Source organism: Camelina sativa, chromosome 9, assembly GCF_030686135.1.
Source record: "Camelina sativa cultivar CO46 ecotype springtype chromosome 9, ASM3068613v1".
NCBI lineage: Eukaryota > Viridiplantae > Streptophyta > Magnoliopsida > Brassicales > Brassicaceae > Camelina > Camelina sativa.
Window position 1 is genome coordinate 2,598,369 of NC_141888.1, and position 5,318 is coordinate 2,603,686.

Consider the following 5,318-nt stretch of genomic DNA (forward strand, 5'->3'; position numbering starts at 1 on the left):
ATTTTTACCCTTCCGCTAATATGATAAAGAGAATCTGTCTTTTATTATTTTGTGTTGTTTCATAAAATGGGACAGCCTTTTTCTGATCTTTTTCGGTGGTAGAAGGTCAAAAAGCAATGTCTTGACATTTATTGTGGACAAAAACCTGAACCAATTTTTTTTTCTTTCTGGGATGTTAGGATAGAGGGATATGTTAGGTGAAGGACAAAGTTAATAGAGTTTCAATTGTCTGTTAATAGACTTTCATTTTGGGCCATTTTGTTTAGAGTAATTATGCGTAGACAACGATTAATGACGGTGGACAATGTCCCTTTCAAAATTGTGTTGCTCCCGTAGACTTTTTTTTTGTCTATCCGTTTGATGGACAAAGTTATTGTGAGAAGTAGTGTTTATTTGTGTCTACTATCTACGAAACTCTCCTTTGAGATTCTGCTCTGAAGGCATGGAGAACGTAACAGTAAGCATTTCACTCTTGAAAGCAGTGGTCCATGCTCTGTAGATGGGATATCTTGTTGAACTTCACAAACACCAGTTGGGACAGGGATATCATTGGGAAGACCACAATTGTTTCTGGAGTCGTCACTGTGTGGACAACAACAAAAATGTATAAAAGATGTCCACAGCAATTTGTCAATAAGACGCCAAACAGAGAAAACTTACATGATATTGTCCTCCGACTGCTGTTTTTGAATTGTGTTGGTGGCAGTGTTATCGGTGTTTAGAGATGAATCTGCTTGTTGAACTTCACAAACACCAGCTGGGACAGGGATATCATTGGGAAGACCAAAATTGCTTCTGGAGTCATTACTGTGTGGACAACAACAAAACTTTTAAAACATGTCCACAACAATTGGTCAATAAGACGCCAAACCGAGAAATCTTACATAATATTGTCCTCTTTATCCACTTCCAGAGAGTTTGTTCCCATTACATTGACAGGACAACTGTTTTCACTGTGTGGACAAAACCAAAGTTTCAGAATTTATTCTTCCATAAATGTCAAAAAGAAACCACTTATTAAAAGTGGAAAAAACTTATAGAATATCCTCATCTTGACTTTCTGGAATGAGGACGAAGTTGGGAGTAGGTCCAAACGTTTGGTTCTCTCTCTCCATCCCAACCGCGACCATGTTGGTTCCCAAATCCTGTCTGTTAAATCTATGGGAACCACGAAATTGGTAAAAACGATTAGGGTTGAAACGATTAGGGTAAAATTGGTAGAAACTGCTGTGTGTTGTACTTACAGTTGATTTGCGACCACGAAATCGAGCGAAGCCACTTTCTGGTTAGCCGAAATTGATTCGTTTCTTGCATCCATTGAAGAGTTTCAGATTTGCATGCGGAGATCTTCGGATAAAGAGGTCAGAACTGTTATAAAACTGACCGAGTCGAAGAGAAAGATCGAAATGAAATTGAGAAGAAGAAAAGTTGAAATCGGAAAGGAAGCGGAGAGACCGGAGAGAGAGAATAAAGCTGGACCAAAAAACACTGGACCAAAAAAAAATTTTCAATTGTTTTTCAATATCAAAAAAAAGGAGGGTATAATCGTCATTTGAGAAATTGTGATATGGTACATTAAAAAAGGAATTTCCAATATGGTACATTGGAAAACATTGAGTATCCAATGTGGTATAATTGTTAAATATCTCTTAGAAAAATATCCCATAAAGTAATAATTTTATAGGATTTCACAAAGACACCACCAAACCAAAATAGCCACATACCCAAAACAGAGGCTCACAGGATTGATTATTCATCTTTATCACTATTACCGTTGGATCTCTCAAGTATGATGTCATCAGTGAATATATAAAACAAACTTTAAAAAAAAGAGAGAAATTTGTAACAAATTAAGAATTAATGATTTGTCGCTAAATAGATGTTTGTGGATATATGTATTCGAGAGAAAGATTGATACAGTGGAAACAGAGAATTAATTGATTAATCTGAATTTGTCAAAAATAAATAAACATATATAGAAAATTAAAGTACCGTTTAATAAATAAACACAACTAGAAAAGAGAGTCAATAATTCATACAAATTGCATAACATTGTCTAACGTCACAATTTTTGGTTGTGCTTCTCTTGAAACCAAGAAGTTCAAATTTGCAATTTTTTTTTTCCCAAAATCTTTTGCTTCTAGTTGCTGCTACAGCTCTCTCAACTGCCTTAACAACAACATCCTTGACAAAATCGGCTTCAGAACAACCAAAAATATACTTTATTTCATATAAGAAGAAGAAGATTTAGGATTTAGTAAGAGTGAGTGTTGTAGGACCACGAAAATGTAGTTCCAACAAGTGTAAACTAGTACGTCTGGTCTCCCAACGACAAACCCATCTTCTCGGAGATACACTCCAAGGCTTCCTTCCATTTCTTGATCTGGTATCTACTTGAAACCTTTGCGAGCGTCCATAAGTTATCACCAAACTCTCTTGTTTGTTCTCTAACGTCTTCTGCCTTCACCTTGTAGAAGATTGTAACGATTTGGAGGTTTCTTTTATCAGCAAGTTTCTTCATCTTCACCAACTCATCCATACACCAGCTCGATTCGGTTTATCTCAAGGATGATTACGATTCTTAAATCCTCTGATTTAGTAAAATAGATGTTGGATACTATGAAAGAATACATATAGTACAAACCTGGTACAGAAGATGGCAAGCACGATCCTCGACTCTTGGATACGAAGAAAGAGATTTTTATTGTCTTTGCCTCTCTGTTCGTATTTTTCAACGAAGAATTTGATCTCGTTCCTTTCAAAAGCATCAACAAGGTGGCTCACGAAGCTGTAACGAAGTTGCTCTCCTCCGTAGTTCAAAAACACTTGATGCGGTTTTGAGTGGGAGAAAAGATTGTCATCGTTGGGAGATATATGTGAAATTAAGCACATGCGTTGTTGTTTTTTGAACATAAAAAAAATGAATCACTTTGTAACACACGGCGTCAGAAGAAGAAAAAAAACGCTAAAATACGAACATAAAACTATTATTTGAAGATTACCTAGTTTGACACAAATATGAGGTATAATACGTAGATTAACACCCAAACTTAATTAGACCAAAATTAAACTAGAATGAACCAACATTTAAGTAAAAATACCAAAAACCTATATATATGTATATATGTGTGTGTGTTTGTAAAATTGTAGCTAAATTTTAAGGATTTTTCATATAACTACTATATAAGTCATATGTTATATTAATGATAATATTGTTTTTGTCACAAAATATTTTGCAAAATATGTTTTGACTTATCTATTTACTAATGGATATTTTTAATTACTATTTAGTAAATCTTTGAATGCATATTTTAAACATTTTTAAATACCAACCTTTTATGCTAAGATTTATGATTGGTTTGATTGAATATAACATGTATAATATACTAGTGAATTATAAGGTGAAAGCTAGACAAATAATAGGAAGCCCAAGCCCATTAATGTATCTCAAACCACAACTTACCCCAACTCGTTTTATTTCTATAAAATTATGCCAACTCACTCCATTTCCTTTTTACACAAATTTTTCCATAATTTACATTTTTTTCTTAAAAAGATGGCCAGTGAAGACGCCGAGTATAAGGTTAGGGAGATCACAACAACGAAGCTCGTGTGCAAAGGTTCACTGATGCTGTTGTTCTCAAAGACACCGATGGAGAACCCATCTTTTGAAGCAACATTGACCACTGAGAAGAAGGCAAGGAAGGCTAATGATAAGAAAGCAAAGCTCGATCTCGCAGAGACTGGCAAAAACGTCGCCAAGTTAGGGCCACCGTGGATCTCGGCTCTGGCTTCTGCGGCGAAAGTCTACTTTGAGCAGGTTGTTAGAGGCAAAAACAAGTGACAATGGAAGGAGAGAAGAAGTAATTCCCCCAAAAAAGCAGTCTTTTAACCTTAAGATGAATAAAGTTTGTGTCTTTTGAACTTTTTCTTAATTTTGGACCTTTGATCTTGCAATGACGGCTTAAAGGTTGGAACTTTAGCACTTTCTTAGCTTAAAAAGGACATCTTTTGTTTTGGTATGAGCATATTTCATCTATGAACTCATGTCTATCTTTAGATCTGAACATGTCGTTTATCTTTTAAAAAGTTTGGTCTATCAAGTTCCCATTTTTTTTTTATGTTTTATGATTCCTGAAACGTGTTTAAATCTTTGATTCTGAGTTTGAAAAGTTATTATGTTTCCTTTGCTATTTAGAGCTTGGTTTTGGTATTTTTTTAATTAAGAGGCTAAGTCGGTTGTAAGGGGATTTATAAATAGGTTCCTAAACATCAATAATAATTAGGTTTCAGTATTAATCTAATTGTCTAACAAGAGGCTTGGGTTAAAGGAAGTTTAAGCTTTTTACATTCTCTGTTTTCAAGCAAACTTACTAGATCCACGACAAAGGTTTAGGCTCGTAACATCATGTTATTGGGGTTAAAGCTGTATGTACTAAGGAGGAATACATACTAAGTAATTTAATTAACTGCAAAAAAAGAATTATTTAAGCATAAAGCTTGCCTATAAAGAGGGAACATTGTATTCATGTATTGTTTTTGACCATCATCTTGTAAATTGTTTCGTGTGCGTATGATAGCAACAAAGAGCCACTATGAGAGAAAACATGCATCCACCCAAGAAACCTGAAACATCTTTTCTCATGTTATAGTTTGAGAAGCAAAGCATGAAAGAGAAAAGTATACCTAAGAAAGTAAGGATTATACCTGTTATTGTTACTGTTCATTTGAATATAACTCAAACTAGAAAGAAATAGCTTTACGTTGTATTTTGATCAGTTTTTGATATAGGTAGAAATACTTGAACTTGGAAATGAAATTATTATTATATAAGAATACGAATGTCTGATCAAATATGTCTCGAATATCAAACAAAAATGAATATATGAAAAATCACAAAACAAAAAGGAAAGGAAGATATATTTTATAGTAAGGATGATATTTATGGTATTTTTACTAGTACTGTATTTCATATATAAATTTTTAATATTTTGTTTAGGGGTTTTATTCGATCAAAAAATTTATTTTCAATACATATTATCCATTATGGCATTATAGATCAATATTATTTCAGAAATCAAACCTCTTTTTTTGTTTTTTGTTTTTTTTTTTTCTGTTTTAAAATGGAACTCATGCAATTGAGTTGGAGTGCATGAATATTTTGGGCCTAACATCTCGAGAGAAACTCTTCTTATCTTGCTTATATCCATCTTCAACCAACCAAACCCTAGTCTATTTAAGAGGTTTCGAGACTCTTCTCCTTCATTACAACCGATAAGTTCTCCTCTACTCTAAAGCTTTTTGGTTTTTATAAGTTT

The 5,318-nt window shown here is 33.7% G+C and overlaps 1 long non-coding RNA gene and 1 pseudogene across 1 annotated transcript; both read right to left on the reverse strand.

Moving 5' to 3' along the window:
- Positions 1-305: 305 nt before the first annotated feature.
- LOC147937624 (uncharacterized) lies at positions 306-1,139 on the reverse strand. The gene is made up of 3 exons (XR_015565729.1): positions 885-1,139; positions 661-807; positions 306-582 (listed from the first exon to the last, which is right to left on the reverse strand). It is a non-coding gene; the product is annotated as an uncharacterized LOC147937624 (long non-coding RNA).
- An 886-nt stretch (positions 1,140-2,025) lies between these two features.
- Positions 2,026-2,892, reverse strand: LOC109126336 (disease resistance protein RBA1 pseudogene; annotated as a pseudogene).
- Positions 2,893-5,318: the final 2,426 nt, after the last annotated feature.